The following is a 17,170-nucleotide window of genomic DNA, read 5'->3' as shown; positions in this document are numbered from 1 at the left end:
TCTAAATTAAATCCTTTCTGGCTCATTAGATCGTTTCTGGGGGCTTTTTGACAGAATTTTACAATAACCTCAAGGTAATTCCTATTTTTAATAGTTTCAAAGACTTTTTTCTGGCATGTGTTGTTTGAATTTCACAACTAGACTTATTTTCTTGAGCTTTGAGCTTTTATGACATTCTAAATTAAAACTGAAAATATTTTTTCCTAAACCATCACTTCTCAGCCTTAGAATTGCCTGAATGTAAAAACTTTGGTTGTCTCCTATCGTCTTGTGAAATGTACACTTGACCTTCCTCCCTATTTCCGGAAACCCTCGGAGACTCTTGATCCATACGTGTCTTTGGTGCCAAGAGATTCCTGCAGGCTGGGGATGCCTGGAGAGCTTCAGGAGGACTGGCCCATCAGTGCAAAGACCAAAGCATGACCAAAGGGTTTGGACTTCCAGCTGTCACTGTCAAAAGATTTGGTTCAGGACGTTTCTGGATGCTAAACCTGTAGAGGTTCAGGTTCCATCAGTCATTTCCAGGTGTTCTTCGGCTCCAGGGACACTCCATTTGGGTTTCCTAACAGGTCAATTAGCTACGATCTCCTCTCTAAGTGGGAGTCCTCTTGTGCTCATCTCTAAAGGCTCTTGGAGCGCCCCCTGCTGCCATCGCTGGTGCTGAGCACCTGACCACAACAGGAAAGATCCTTTTACTTGGAGCTTATTATCTTTCCTTGTAAAATGAAGACTATTATCCTTATAAAAAGTTCTAAGGTCTGGCTCTGTGGTGTTGTAGGTTAAACCGCAACTCATATTGGTGCAAGTTCGAGTCCTGGCTGATTCACTTCCAATTCAGCTGTCTGCCAATGTGCCTGGGTAAGCAGTGGAAGCCCACCCAGGTGCTTGGGTTCTTGCCACCCACATGGGAGACGCAGCTCTTGGTTTCACTTTGGCCCAGATCTGGCTACTGTGACCACTTGGTGAGTGAACCAAGAAGGTGCAAGTTCTCTGTCTCTTCCTTTTTCTCTCCCTCTGTAATCTTGCTTTTCAAGTAATTAAATCTGTCCTAAAAACAGAGGATTCACATTTCTTTTTCCCTTCCTTCCATTTCTTCTGCCACATGGACACACAGCATTCCTCTTCATAAGACCACGCAGCCCAGGGGGTGCCACCTTGGAAGCATGGAAGTTGCTCACCAAAGCTGCCCTGCCTTGATTCTGGACTCCCCAGCCTCTGGAACCATGAGAAGCAACGCAGCACTGCAACATACAAGTGACCCAAGCAATGTATGAACTGTTGCTCCAAATGTCCACCCACCATCACGTCTTATCACAGAGCATTGGGAGGAAGCAGAGTGCCTGGGACACAGTTGACAAATGCTAATGCTGCAGGAGGCAGGCAGGTGAAGTAACTGAGTACAGGAGGCCCATTAGGAGAGAATCAGGACCACAAGTACAATGGTGTGTGGCCAGTGATGCTCCACCTCATGCTGGGGCCACAGAAGGGAGTGGGAATTTGGGATATACCCAACAGTTACGGTGGACCAAACCAATTTGGGCTTAGCTTGAAAGTTAGGTTTTTTTTTGTTGTTGTTGTTGTTGAACAGGTTCTAAATCCGGATTTTTAGGGGATTCTGAAATTTTGATGAATCAATCAAAATTTTAAAAACATTCCTAGAAGCCTAATTTGATCTTGGCATGGCAACCTGGAAGCCTAACTGCCCAGGCTGCCTTATCGAGGTCCATGATGTCTCTTGTTTGCAACCTCCTTTCCTGTCTCCAAGTCTTCTTTCTTCTCTTGAACTTGTGTTTGTTTTCCTTCTTTTCCTCCTGCTCTAACTTTCTTCACCCAGTGGCCATTTATGGAGTGCTTTCTCCATGCCAGGAGCTGGGTGAGGGACTCAGGGTACAAAGGTGTCAGAAAATGTGGGCAACAGCAGTCCAACCTGAGCAGTGCTATGGTTGAGATCTAAACAAGCCCCAAGGAGAGGTAGATAAAAGAGTAAGCCAACCTTGTAGGGGAGATATCCTTAGGGAGGTGTGGCTATGAGGTGCCTTTTGAAGGATGTGTAGGAGTCCTCCAGGAGGGAGGGCTGAGATGAGGATGGGGGAGTATATTTGTAGTGGAAGAGCCCGTTGGAGACTTGGCAGCACACAGTGTATTTGAAAGAGAGAAGTGCAGGGAAGGTAAAAGTGTTTCTTAGATCTCTGAAGAGTTTGTCAGTTAGTTCCTCCCTATCACTATTTCGAGCTTCCTTCATCTTCCCCAGGTTCCTGTCACCACGGCCTTCTCGTCCTTGGATCTGCAACCCTGCCCTTGGCTTCTTTCTCCACCCCACCCTGCATTCTCTCCTTTGCACTACTTCTCATTTGCTATGATCTCTGTCTCCCCACTCTAATTGTTGTTCCCAGAGCAGTTCCGCAGTGCTCCCTGCTCAGCCATGCTCCATGCCCACACTCAGTTTCTTTGAGTGAAACCATGCAGCATTCAACTGACCAAGGGTAGAAAACATACTGAGATTGCGAACCTCCATCCTAGAAAGGTCATTTACATTCAAAGGGCCTTATTTGGGCCCTAATTCAATGAACTGTTCAATGGAGACACTTTAAGAGACAATTGGAAATTTGAACACCAACTGGATAGTTCTGACTATCTTTTCTCCCATTTCATTCTTACACATGTTAACTACTACATATCAAAAATGATGTTCGCATTTTGGGTTATGGCTTATTTCACTAAGCATCATGGTTTCCATTTTGACCCATAATTTCTGATATTATTGTGGTCTTGTTAAAAGAGTCTTGATGTTTGAGATACATCTGGCATTTGTGGATGAAATGATATGAGGTCTTGGATTTACTTTAAGATTTACAGGAGAGGAGGGACAGTGGTACAGATACATATAAGACAAGATTGTCAGAGAATTGGTGAGTACACAGGGGTTTGTTATGCTAGACTTTGTTTCTGTATAGGTTCACACACATGTTAGGTTCAAAATGTCCATGCAATTGGTTGAATTGTATCTCTGCAAAAGATACACTAACCTTCTAACACATTTTAAATCCTTCCACCTGTAAATGTGATCCTATTTGGAAGTGGGGTCATTTTAGATCTAACCAAGTTAGTAGACATCATTAGGGTGAATGTAATCCAGTCTGACATATTTATAAGAGAAACGTTTGGATAGATACCAGGGGCACGGAAAGCACCTTATAAAGGACAGAGGCAGAGACTGGTGTGATATAACTGCAGTTCAAGCCCAGGGAAACCAAGCACTGATGGCCACTGCCCAAAGCCAGGAAGGGCCAAGCAGGTGTTTTCCCTCCCCAGGAGCATGATCCTGCTGACATCTGGATTTCTCACCTCTGGAATTTTCTGTTAGTTCACAACGTGTGTGTGTGTGTGTGTGTGTGTGTGTGTGTGTGTGTGTGTTTCTATTACAATAACCCCAGGGAAAGAAAAAAAAACCAGCCTGACATAAAAAGGCAAAATAATAAATATGGACAAATTCCTTCCCTTTATCTTTCTCCCCCTGCTGCCTTTTCTATTACATTATAATCTGAATCCCTTCACTGTGTGTCCACTTAGGGTGGGGTGCTCTGCTAACTTTCCCTAAGGAGAATGACACAGAATAGAAAATGTAAGAGCAAGAGGTGGAGATGAAGCAGGAGATGCTCACGGGAACGGAACACATGCCTACATAAAGCCCTCAGGTCATCTGGACAGCGTCACCAAGCCTCGTACGTGCAGAATCAGTGTTGCTGTCCTGAGCCCTTGTTAGGTTTTCTGGGCAAAAGGATCACAACACCATGGCACTTCCATTTTCTAAAAGGTGTTGGGTGAGCTCTTCAATACAAAAACCCTGGTTTTTCTCTTTTGCACAGTGGGTTGAATGAGACCTGGGAATTTCCTTTCTACTTTCTTGTGTATTCCTTCAGTACAGGAAACAAACAGCACTCCCTGGATTGCGCATCACCCTGCCTTGCCACAAGGCACCACTTATCTCAATGGCAAGCTGGTGAGTTGCTGAAGAGGGCACCTTCTTGCTCCTCATTGAGCACCTGGCACCATATACAAGAGAAGCTCCAGGAAAGTAGCCTGCCAAGGCAACTTGGCGTTCGTGGGACAGATACAGATACAGATTCTTTCAGAGGGCTAGACAAGTGATGTGTGTATCCATCATAATTTTTTTACAGTGTGCTCTGCCAGCTACAGTGTTTCCACGTTCCTATCTAAGGGTCATCCTCCCTGAGGCCCCTTGCTTTGCTCCTAGCATCAGGCTCTGCCCCATGGTGCCATGACATTGCTCCCGTGTTTGCTACAACTACCCACTTGGTACTAAAGGGTTTGTCTTTGAAACACACCTTTGTGTGTTTCAAAAGTTTCGGGCTCGCTTGGTGATGACAGTTAAGTTCTACAACTGAGAGACAGCAAAGTGACAAAAAACCATGAATATTTAATAAGGACTTGGGAGAAGGATTTTTCTCCGCTAAAGGAGGAAATATCAGAACTCTAAATATACATGCGTAGTTGAAACCCTGAAGAAAAATGAGCCAGGGAAAGCACTTCAAACCAATGCATGCTTGTGTCTGCAGAGTATTGAATGAGATCTTTGCCTGGGAGGGAGTGATTCCATTTCAGGGAAAAAAAATTCAGGATGTCCGATTACTTTACAGAAATGTACAATTTGGTATTTAGTGATTTAGTAGACTGATACTTCAATATGTTAGCATTTGGGTGAACTTTTCTTACAAAAACCCTAGCCATTCTTTACAAGGTCATTTCCAAGATCTAACCTTCCTTGCTTATCTGAGTAGAACATTTTTCTATTCTACTTTTATGATTCTCCAAAGTACGTCCTACCTAGATTAAACATTGATGCAAGACATGACCTGGAAGTAGGTACTTTTTTTTTTTTTTTCCAATCTATCAATGGATTGGTTCCAGAAAAAAAATTAAAAACCCCTTCAAAGATACAAACTAGGATCTGTTCCTTAGCACACCACACGATGGCAGCATTGTGCTAACCGCAGCAGAAGGTTTCATGCAGAAAGTATTTGCAAGTGGTTGTGTTTTTTGCCTCTACACCCCACAAGGTGGTCTGCTCTTGTTGTCCATTGCAGGCTTTCATGAAAAAAACTAGCAGGCTTTGAAAAAATATTAAGCAGTCTAGAAATTCTGTAAGTTTCTGTGTTATAAGCACTGATGTCAATGCTACGTAGAAGGGAAATCTTTTGATTCACTAAGGGAATCTGTGTGTGCCACAAATCTGGAACATTTTATTATCTGAAAGTTTGTGAGCAGAGTGAAACCGATATAGAAGTTTAGCTGTTTAACTGCCATTTCTCTATATGATCTTAAGTATTCTTTGTAAGGCAGGTCTGGAAGAGGAGTATTCTTTTAACTCTACTGTGGAAGAATTTTATTTCATTTTCAAAGACAAAGGAAAACTTTGATGGGTATGTTATTCTGGGCTGACAATTTTTTTTAAAAGATTTATTCATTTTATTACAGCCAGATATACACAGAGGAGGAGAGACAGAGAGGAAGATCTTCCATCCGATGATTCACTCCCCAAGTGAGCCGCAACGGGCCGGTACTGTGCCGATCCGATGCCGGGAACCTGGAACCTCTTCCGGGTCTCCAACGCGGGTGCAGTGTCCCAATGCACTGGGCCGTTCTCAACTGCTTTCCCAGGCCACAAGCAGAGAGCTGGATGGGAAGTGGAGCTGCCGGGATTAGAACCGGCGCCCATATGGGATCCCGGGGCTTTCAAGGAGAGGACTTTAGCCGCTAGGCCACGCCTCCGGGCCCTGGCTGACAATTTTTTGCTTTTAGAATCTACAATATGTTGTTCCTTTCTCTTCTGGCCTGTAGAGTTTCCTGTGAGAGGTCAGCTGTGAATTTGATTGATGTATCCCTAGCAAGTAAAAAAGTGGTTATGCACTGACTCCTTTTCTACCAGGTCATGGTCTCACATAGTTCCCTCGACACTGGCACTTGTGGATGACGGGCTCTTGTCCCCCCACCTCCCAGTCTCTTCCGCTTCTACCTTAAATATCTTCAGTGCAAATAAAATGTTTTTTTCCTGAGGAGGTATGCTAGTGCTTCTCAATGTGTGACTGATAGATAGCCCTGTCTCGAAATCACTTCTGGAGGCACAGATTCCTGGCTTCACTCTGTGTACTGAGGCAGAATCTCCAACAATGAGAGCCAAAAATTGTGCTTTTTTTTAAAAAAAAAGATTTATTTTTATTACAAAGTCAGATATACAGAGAGAGGAGGAGAGACAGAGAGGAAGATCTTCCATCCGATGATTCACTCCCCAAGTGAGCCGCAATGGGCCGATGCGCGCCCATCCGATGCCGGGAACCTGGAACCTCTTCCAGGTCTCCCACGCGGGTGCAGTGTCCCAATGCACTGGGCCGTCCTCGACTGCTTTCCCAGGCCACAAGCAGAGAGCTGGATGGGAAGTGGAGCTGCCGGGATTAGAACCCTCGCCCATATGGGATCCCGGGGCATTCAAGGCAAGGACTTTAGCCGCTAGGTGACGGTGCCGGGCCCAAGAATTGTGCTTTTTAATAAGCTTTCCTAGGTGATGCTTCCAATGTCTGGGAATTTCCAGTATAAAAAGAACCTCCCACAACCTTGAAATCTGCTAAGTGAAGGAAAGTGCTTTCTCAAACAGCCCATGGAGTGTGGAAAGGGAGAGAAGAATGAAAGCTCAGACCACAAGAGACCCACACATATTTCAGTCAAGCTCAGCTACCACTAATGTCTCTCTAAGAGGAATTTACCAGTGAATGAATTAATTATGATAATCATCCAGACGACATTTAGTTTTGCACCAGTTATTTAAATGCTAGAACACAGGGCCAGAAGGGTAACAGGGGAAGGGTGAATAAATTTTGCAATCAAACAGAGTTATAAACTTTCCAAAAAGTAGATATGAAGACCATAAACTCTCAGCTTGAAATTCACTAGTTTCTTTGCTTTGAAATTGCTATTTCACCACCATGACACTCATGTTTTCAGCAAGGATTGTCCCACAGGTCAGTTTCAACAGTAGCTTCAGGAACCAATCACCGATATCAGTAGCATGCCATGCCAATGATTAAGTGGCAAATACACAGATAAACGAACGTGGGAAAGCGTAACACTCTACCAGCATCCAAAGAAAAGGAAATTAAAGAAGACTGTGCTTACCTAGTAAATGAGGAACAAGTGATGCAAAGTGATAATGTTCAATGCTGTTGGGGGTTCCATGAGCCCAGGTTTCTTCTGCTTTTGTGGTGGCTTTACAAATGGGTGCCACTCAGTAGTAACACCATTTAGTACTATATTTGAAAGCCATGCTGATGTTCACAGCTTTGTCACTCTCTTCTTGTTCCTGGAGGTTTCTATTCTAAAGAAATAATACAAAACATGGGAAAAGTCTTATGCCACCAAGAAGCACATTTCAACATGACATAGCAAGTAAAAACAAGTAAACTAAGTATGTGTCAGTTGACATAATCGATCTGATGCAGATCTATTATAGTCTACTGTAAAAGTTAAAAAATCATGATATAAAGGAGTTGCAACAAGTTCAGGAAATATCACACTTATGGGGTACATTATTATATTAAGCTACACAACCGTAAGACAGAAGTGAAATAAATCACAATGAAAAGGGAAGGTGTTTGGGTGAGCAATAGAAATGCTATCTTGGATGTTCACATCCCGCACCAGAATGCCTGGGACTGAGTTGTGCTTTACTCCGGATCCCAGCTTCCTGGTAATGTGCACTATGAAAGGCAGTAGTGATGGTTCAAAAAGTTGAATTTCCTCACACACAAATGGAAGATCTGGAAGGAGATCCTGGCTCCTGTTCCAGCCAGGCCCAGCCCTGGCCACTGTGGAATTATCTGTGGGAATTATCTGTTTCTCTCTGGTTGTATTAAAAAAAAAATAAAACCTGACTTGTCATAGTGCATACAGAACACAGAGAATTAAAAAGCACACCACAATGACAAAGTTAAAATGTTAGGGTGTTAGATCGTGACTAATTACTTTTAATTTTCTCTGCTTTCCCGATTTCCTGTTAGGTGGAGTCTAGCTGTATTTTATTTGTTCCCACAGACCCACCCTGTGCCTGTTCCCAGCTGCAGAGGCCGGTGGGTTTGGCACATGGGAAGGAAGGAAGATGAAGGAGGGCTGTGCTACTACCCTCGGTCTCTCCTTGCAGGATCCCCTTACAGTACTGGTTGTTTGTCCTGAAGGGAGGTCCCTGCTGTGCTGGGCCAGATCTGCTTTCTGAATTTTGTCCTTCAGGCTTCTGGTGGTTTCTCTACACTTTCAGTCTCTTTACGAAATCCATATAGAATTGCTAACTTAACTTGAGTGTACTTTCTGTCTACTGCTGAGGTCTTTACTCATACAAGCTACTTGGCACGCTGATCATTTAAAAGCTGTGATGGGCACTCAGCAGAACATGTCATCTTGCAGCCTAAAAGTCACGACTAGAAAATGTCACAGTTTGGAAAAATGAAAATCTCTATCTCCCCACTAGTCAAACATCCCCTCCAATGAGAAATTCTCCAGTGCTTTAGCAATAATCATAAAGAGTAAGAAAGAGCAATAATCCATTGAAATGGGAAGATGCAGTCACCTCAACCATAGGCTAATGTTTCATAGAGACAGTTTTCAGAAAAATGGTTACTTTTTTTTCTTTTTAAGATGGGGTTAAAAAGTAGTGAGGCGGAGTGGGGAGGAGAAGAATAACTCTGACAGACATCCCAGGTGAAGGTAGTGCTGACGTATTTGTACGTGCTGGAGATGAGAGGTTCAGATGGCATTAATCTGCCTGAGTAGGGATCATTTTTCAAGTCTGTATGACTGTAAAACCAAACTAAATGATCACAAGTGGATCTGAATGACAGATTGGCTAATTTTCGTGGCAAAAGCAAGAACAGGGAGAGCAACAGATGACAGCAGCTCTGAGCTTCTTGTCTCACATTTCAGAAATAAATGAGTTTCTAAAGTGAATCCACCCTGAAGGCAGTCTTGCCAAGGAGTTTAGAGTGTGCTGTGATACACACATAAGGACTGAAAAAGAAAATTCTTAGAGTTAGCTATATGTTTCACCCCTGGGTGGATCTGTAAGTACAGGCAGTAGCTGAGAGTGGGTCTCAGGCACCTCTCACTTCTCCCTGACTGGCCACGGATTCTTTGTCATCATAGTTTTTTTTCCTATTCTTTTCCTCAGCTACAGGCAGTGATTATTATACCCAGAGGGCACTGGAGTTGGCTGTGGTCACAGAGATTGTTACTGGAGCATCATGAAATTTAATACAACTGAAAATTATCTTTCAGTAAAATTAAAAGACTTCGGGGCATGTGTTTAGCCTAGCTGTCAAGATGTCAGTGTTTCATATTAAAATATCTGAGGCTCAGCTCTGGCTCCTGACTCCAGCATCCTGCTAATGTGGACCCTGGGAGGTGACTCAAGTGATTGGGTCTTAGCCACCCAATGGGAGACCCAAAATGAATTTGCGGCACCTGGCTTTGGCGTAGCTGAGCTCCAAACTTTGTGGCATTTGGGTAGTGAAACAGTAGATAAGAGTTGTCTATTTCTTCTTGTCTTTGTCCAGCTCTGTAAAATAAAAGTTTTAAAAGGAAAAAGATTGGAAATAACTTCAATGGTTGTAAACACAGAGTTGGCTAAAGTATGCTCTGATTATTCCCTGCAGAGGCTGTTGGAAGTGGTGGAGGACAAGCTTCCCTCTTCCTCTCCCATTTAAAAAATATTGTTGACTATTATGCAGTATTGCACATTTTTATGGGATACAGTGAGATATTTCAACGCATACACATAGTATAAATTTATCAAATCAGGGCATCAGTGTTTCTATTTCCTTATCTCTTTTTTGGAGCCTACTGGCTCCCCTCAGTCCTTCATACAGCGTAGTTTGCAGTACTGTGAGCTACAGCTCCTTCCCCAACTGTGCTATAAACCCTGAAACTTATGATAGAGCAAGCATCAGGGCTGTCTGCCTTGAATGTTAATGTTTGTGTAGAATACATGTATGTTCTTGTACATGGACGAAGAACATATTGAATGACAAAAAAAAAAAAAAAAAAAAAGAGAAGCTGGTGAGAAGCTGGTACCTGCTGGCTTCCAGGAAATGGAGCTAAGTGACAGGAAGACAGGGATCAGAGGGAGCCACCTGATTTTTTTCAAAGATTCATTTATTTTTATTGGAAAGATAGATTTACAGAGAGGAGAGACAGGGAGAAAGATCTTCCATCTGCTGATTCATTCCCCAAATGGCAATTGCTGGAGCTGAGCTGATCCAAAGCCAGGAGCCTGGAGCTTCTTCCAGGTCTTTCACCTGGGAGTAGGGTCCTAAAGCTTTGGGCCATCCTCGACTGCTTTCTCAGGCCATAAGCATGGAGCTGGTTGGGAAGTGGAGCAGCTGGTAAATGAACTGACACCTATGTGGGATGCTGGCACTTACAAGGGGAGGATTGGCTAACTGAGCCATCTCACCAAGCCCTAAGCAATTCTGATTTTAATATAGCCTGATTCTGATTTAAAACATAGCCTATGTGCCTATGCAATGAGTGAACAAAGATAATTTTTTTTAAAGATTCATTCATTTCTGTTACAAAGTCAGATATACAGAGACGAGGAGAGACAGAGAGAAAGATCCTCCGTCCGATGATTCACTCCCCAGTGACTGCAACAGTTGGCGCTGCGCCAATCCGAAGCGGGGAACCAGGAACCTCCTCCGGGTCTCCCATGTGGGTGCAGGGTCCCAAGGCTTTGGGTCATCCTCGACCGCTCTCCCAGGCCACAAGCAGGAAGCTGGATGGGAAGTGGAGCTGCTGGGACCAGAACCGGCGCCCACATGGGATCCTGGTGCATTCAAGGTGAGGACTTCAGCCGCCAGGCCACGGCGCCGGGCCCAAACAAAGATAATTTATTGAGAAAAATCCCTATGTTTTTAAAATATATAATAAGATTCCTGATGTTTCCATCATTGATTGTCTCTCTATTATACCTGATGTTCTTGTTAGCTTTTCTGGAATAGATCTTGAAAATGAGTTAGAACCTGAGGAACACGAGCTGGCTTTTGCATATATATACATACTTAAAATGTATTTGTATTCATGTCCTCAAGTCAATGGACTGATGTGTGTGTGTGTGTGTGTGTGTGTGCACACATGCATGCATGTTAGTGGGTGTGTATTTTCTGAATCAACCATCAAGAACTGGAAAAAGTTTGTAGCCGAGGGTGTGGATATGTGAAAGGATCAGAAATTGTTCATCTGTGTGCTCTACTGGCGTCTTATTGGAAAACACTGTGAGAAGAGGTCAAAAAGATGCTAGAGCCAAATAATGAAGGAATTTACAACACAAGGAGACTTGGCCTTGGAGATCTGCAGAGGGTCTGGTATCAGGGGAGAGAGGTGGTAAGAGAGCGTCCTGAAACAAGCAGGGTGGTGACAAGGAGGTGAATTTACCCAGTCCAGAGACCCCTGAGAGAGGGTTCCTCATGTCAGGGTTTCTTTTCCAGGGTCAGGCTATCTTCCATCAGGGGTCACTGACAGACACCAAGCACTTGATGTGTACTATGAAATGTTGGGTGTGAGCTGGAAGTCCAAGCACAACAGGCTGGGAAACTAAATCTGTAAAACTGGCCCTGAGCCATAGAGGCAGCAAAGCAAAAAATAAAAGAAAAAAGAACAGAGAAAGCTCTGGTAGCCTCCTGTTCAGGAAGGTCTTGCACAGTTGCACACACATTCCCAGCTAGAGTTGGCTCTGGGCAGCAGTGTCTGTCAACACCCAGGGAATTTGTTCCCTCTTTTGTTCAGTTCAGTGAGACAAAAGATCAAACAGCATTCCACTCCCTGGCTTCTTTCGTTCCAGTCCAAGAGTTCCTTCAAGTCTGTTGCAGAGACTTACATGAAGGACCCCTGGTAAGCAAAGGGGAAAGGAGTAACAGCTGAGATTGAATCCTCCGCAGCTCTTTATCTGTGAACAAGCTGTGGCCTGTTTTACAGGTCCAAGTGGCCAGCACTTCTCACAGCATCTGCCCACGCATCTGTTTGGAGCTCTGAAAACTGCAGTTACTACTGTAAGCCCACAAAGTAGAAGTAATTGTTATTATTAGTTAGTAGATAAGGAAACCACAGAGCTAGAGAGGAAAAAAGTCTAGATTGGAAGTCCAGTTCCTCCAACTTAAATGCCATGTGATATTTGAAAGGCAAAGGGGTTGGACACAGTGGCAGAACAAGCCAATCCTTTGCATGTGATCTTGGTATTCCATATGGGCACTGGTGCAAGTCCTGGCTACTTAATTTCTAACACAGTCCCCTGCTAATGGCCTGGGAAAGCAGCAGAGATGGTCCAAAGTCTTGGGACCCTGCACACATATTGGAGATCCAGAAGAAGCTTCTGGCTTCCAGCTTTGGACCAGTCCATCACTAGCTGTTGCAATCATTTGGGAAGTAAACCAGCAGATGGAAGCTTTCTCTGTCTCTCTCCCTCTCTCTCTCTCTCTGTAATTCTGACTTTCAAGTAAAATAATAAAATCTTAAAAAAAAAAAGAAAATGGAAGAGGAGGAGGAAGAGGAAGAATAGGATAAGAAGGAGAATGGGGAGAAAAAGGACTGATTAAAGTAGAAACTTACTGGAACCTAAGGCTGTCAAATAGCTTGTAGAATGCCAGGAAGACTGCAAAGTCACGTTTGGAACGCACAGGTGGGAGTTAAGTTAGGCAGAATCCATGAACACAGCTGAATAACTTTAGGTCAGCCTGATGCTGATATCATGGTGCAGCTGCTGAACAACTGTCAATTGCAGTTGTAGCCCTGGCCCTGTGGTGGCCATGGTGACCTCTGTCTACTACCGGATGGTTTCCCATCCTTCTTGCTTTCCATTGACTGTTGGGTCTAGGCCACATGCTGCTTTCCTAGCTGCAGAGGAGGTAGGAAAGTGACCACGTGGTCTCTATGATCTGGGTGGCAATAGGGTGGATTACAGATTTACATCCAGGGTCCAAAGGAGAGCAAGCCTCCTAAATTGAAAAAGGATTTCCAATCTCCCTTATGTAGATAAGGGGACAAAGGTGAGGACAAGAGAAGAGATATTCCAGGTAGCTGTGTCTGAATAATGACAATTCAAGGCCTAAAGGTAAAGATGGCAAGTAGTGTCGGGAGACTGGTTAACAACGCAAGAGAAGGGGAGGAAGTGGGCAGGCTGGGTCTGAAAGACCATGTGCCTGTAAATTTTACTTTCCTGTTACAGGAGAGTGACAGACACAACTGATTTCCTGTTCGGTATCAGTTATTATTCTTCCTATCAATGGAATTCCAGTTTTGGTTTGGATAGCAATACATTCAGCTAAAATCACTTGGGTTCTCCAGAATGCTTTGTAGCTAGTGGTGATAAGGTGACATAGTTTGTACAAATGAGATGTCAACAGAATGCCTGCCTCTTCCTTCTTGGCTGGATGCAAATGGGATATCTGTGAGTTTAGCAACCATGCTGAGACCATAAGTCACCCACCAGGAAATGAGGCCTACATATTCAACATGGCAAAAATGGGGAGAATCCAACTTTCTCTCTTTCACTTTGCAATTTCCTACACTCAGGTTTCTTTCTTCTTTTTTGAGTGGTGACAAGTTATTATGTATCTCAAATATTATTTATTTGAAAGAAACTCTTGAAACAAAATGTGACTTAATAGGAAAAAGAAGAATTGTCACACAAAGCCATCTTTTGCAGCTGCTAGAATGCCATTTAAAAATACATTTGAGCATTCCTTGCATAGTGAATTTGGCTTTTCTGAGAGCACGTTTTAGCTTATAATTCGGGGTTTCTCCCTTTTTTGGATTCATCTTGTCATACAAACAAAAAATTAAGCTTTCGATATGGAATGCATGAAAAGCTACACACAATCTCTTGGATATTGGAATGATGATATATGTTTCCCAGGCTTCTTGAGAAAAACTCCTACCTAGTTAAGCCATGAGAGCTGGGTTTTCTGTTATCTGCAGCAGAGATTATCCTCACTTATTTTAGAGTGAAGGAGACTAATTAGAGAGAAACTAAGGTAGTTACTGCTCAGTGATTGGAATAGGCACTACGGGTGGGGTTTGGGAAAAAGATGGGTTGAAGATGCAAATGTAAGTCTGTTAGGTTTAGCAAGTTTCAGAGAACCAATTCACAGAGAACCAATTCCACTGTTGGGGTTTCAGGGAACAACAGGGGAGTGCCTAGGAAGTGAGGGTGGGAGGAAAGGAGAAAGGAGGTGTACAGGGCTAACAGATGAACCTCACAAGGATCTTTTTTGCTAGAAAACACGACATCCAGTCAATACTGAAATTTCAGAAAAGTTCACTCAATGAAAAACTGTGAACAAAATCCAAATCCCCCACCTCTTTCAAATCTCGTCATTCAGACTTAATCACTGCTGATGTGAGTGGTCGCTAGGGGGTTTGTGGACTAGGGGTTTTCACTGGCAAATCAGCCTCAATGGGGAGCTGCTCAAAAGAAAACCCCCTTTACTAACAGCAAGTAAAGGAGACTGTGGATTGGTATAGCTTTCCTAAGAAATCTCCCCAAGAAGCCATTTTGCAGCAAGAGTGCGTAGAAAAGAGGGAGCAGGAGGGTCCTTTCCTCCCAAGCAACACTCGTGTCCACCATGGTACAGTGGAAACTGCTGGGTACTGGCTTCCTGCCGCCTTCCCTGGGTAGCTGGTGGGCGGGCTCTCTGAGAGCACAATGTCGCAACAAGGTTTCCTGGAGCACCCACACCCCGCGACACACACCGACCAGCAAGTTGTTGCAGACTCTCAGCCCTGGGTTCTGGGCTCCCCTTCTGTCTAAAATCTGTACTTTTGGTGACAGTGCCATCTGTATTGATTTCTGACCTTCATTCTTTCTTTATCCCCTGCCCTCTCCCCACTTCTCCACATACGTGGAACTGTAAATGAATCGTCTGATAACCTTGTGTTCACGATACAGACTGTTTCCTAATTTATCCCACTTTCTGCATTTAACAAATCGACCAGGAAAGACTTGTAAATTATGAACATCATTTAAATGGCTACATGTGTACGGTTCCACCATGGAATTTATCTAACATGCTTTATACTAGAACTTAACAAAAATACTATTATGCAAGTTTTTCATGTGGTGGAACTGTTGGAGTTGATTCTCGAATGGAAGGAAGGTAGCATACCTTTACGTTTAAGTTTAGTGAGGCAGTATCTTGCTTAACTGGCCTGAAAAGTTCTGCCAGCACTCATATTCATTTTGTATCTATTGTAGCTGGCGCTTCTCGTTGAAAACGAAGGTTCTAATGCACGACACTGCCTTTTAAGTCATAGCGGGGAGGCCTAATGAAAACAGTGTGCGTTCGCAGCGGAGGCACGTACTGGCTTTCTTCGCGTTTGTTAAGCATTCCTTAGGCGTGCTACTTAGGTGGCAGGTTTACACTACCTCCACAAGAGGGGTGAGATTTTCCAGACAACACTTGGTTTTATAAAAAAATTAAAATAAGAAACACCCGCTTCCGCAGCGAGCAGGGTTCGAACCTGCGCGGGGAGACCCCATTGGATTTCAAGTCCAACGCCTTAACCACTCGGCCATCGCTGCTGCGCGGGAGCAGCTGCGGCGGAGGCACTGTAGTGTTGCAGCCACTGCGCTCGCGCCCAGCTCGCCGGGAGGCGGAGCCTGCAGAGGCCCCGCGTCTCCGAGGCCGCCGGGCGGAGATCACAGCGCCGACGCGGGCAAGTCCGGGGCGCTCCCTGAAGCGGGGCTACCTTCGGGTCTTAGAGACCCTTTTCTACGAAAATCGTCACCTGCCTGAGCTTTAAGTCCCTGAACTCTTTGTTTTTGGCCCTTCCGCTTCTGCATTAGATGTGGAAGAGCTATGAAACAATGTGTCCCTTGCAGGGCTGCGGGCCCGCGCCCGCGAAACTTCTAGTCCTTCTGTGAGGAAAGCTGCTTCCCAGGAGCCGGGACGCAGCCGCGGACTCGCGTCCCCCGCGCTGCTCACCAAGCTCTTTCTGTTCCTCTCCCCAGTCATGCCTTCCTTGCCGGACTAGGAGAGACCGATGTTTGCATGTCGTCTCTCTCAAAAGACATGGACGAATTTTGAGGCCCAAGTTTGGTGTTTTAGGTCCTCGGTCATTACCTTTCATGAATTCGTCACTTGTTGAGCGTGGCCGGTGCCTCCCGGGCTGTGCTCGGCCCGAGGCCCGCGGGTCAGCGCTGTTCCGCCCTCAGGGCGCGGCGGGGCTCGGGCGCCGGCGCGGCGGGCTCCACGGCGCATGCGCGGCTGCTAGCCTCCTCAGCGCTCCCGCGGCCGCGGCTGAGGGGACAATTTGAGGTAACCTGAAAGTAGTCCCGAAAAGCCACCCTCCTTCCCCAAAACTCCTTTCGTGACTGGACAAGAAGTCCAGTCGAGCTCTGGGCATTCCGGGTATTTAGTGTCATCACTGGAGAAGTGAGTTTTCTTGACACCTTTCGTTTCCCTTAATAAATCACGGTGTTAAAGAGGCTACACCCTCTTATTTGTGGGAGACTACTTCAGGATTGTAAGATAAGTTTGTTTTGTTTTAATTCGAGGTTATTCTTTTAGGGCTTCTCTCTTTTTCTCTCTCTTTCTCTCTTTCAGTGTGTTGGAGCTATAAACCTGGTACGCAAGCAAACTTTTTAGCACCATTTCCAGGCATAAATTTTATGTTAACAGGAAATTTATTTTAACTTTTCCCAATAAGTCCTATCCAAGAAGAAACACATTCTTTATCTTGTTCTTGGATTTTACATGTGCTCTGAGATAACGTACAATTTAATGTTAACATTGCATTAGTTGATTGTATCCTAATTTTGAAGTATTTCTTTTTTTCCTCAGTGCAGTGGAAAATGGTAATATTTACTCTGAGTTCCTTCTCTCTTTTAACCCCATCTCTCCTTTTAAAAATTCACTTGCTTCAATGCTTGACAGTAATGGGAACTGATGATGGTTAAAATCATTCAATCACAATTTTTACGTTTTTTTTTCTGAGAGGAAAAGATGACAAAGTAAAACAATCTGTTATAAAGTTAGTGTGTAGTTGTTTAAAACAACTGTGATTTAATTTTTTGCAACATTTCCAAACAAATGCTTATATTGCATGTTTTTATATAAGC

General features: G+C 44.2%; 1 protein-coding gene and 1 non-coding gene across 2 annotated transcripts in view; both read right to left on the bottom strand.

The window, feature by feature from the left end:
• The window catches only part of SIRT1 (sirtuin 1), a 108,759-nt gene extending 93,366 nt beyond the window's left edge, over positions 1-15,393 (bottom strand). Inside the window, exons 1-2 of the mRNA XM_058671694.1 lie at positions 15,216-15,393; positions 7,189-7,387 (exon numbers count right to left, since the gene is read on the bottom strand). The gene's annotated coding sequence lies outside the window, so the exon portion shown is untranslated. The remainder of the gene's footprint in view (positions 1-7,188; positions 7,388-15,215) is intronic.
• A 156-nt stretch (positions 15,394-15,549) lies between these two features.
• Positions 15,550-15,631, bottom strand: TRNAS-UGA (transfer RNA serine (anticodon UGA)). The gene has a single exon. It is a non-coding gene; the product is annotated as a tRNA-Ser (tRNA).
• Positions 15,632-17,170: the final 1,539 nt, after the last annotated feature.

This window comes from Ochotona princeps, chromosome 13 (genome assembly GCF_030435755.1).
Source record: "Ochotona princeps isolate mOchPri1 chromosome 13, mOchPri1.hap1, whole genome shotgun sequence".
Classification (NCBI taxonomy): domain Eukaryota; kingdom Metazoa; phylum Chordata; class Mammalia; order Lagomorpha; family Ochotonidae; genus Ochotona; species Ochotona princeps.
Note: the sequence above shows the minus strand (reverse complement) of the source record. Positions and strands in the feature narration are given on the sequence as shown.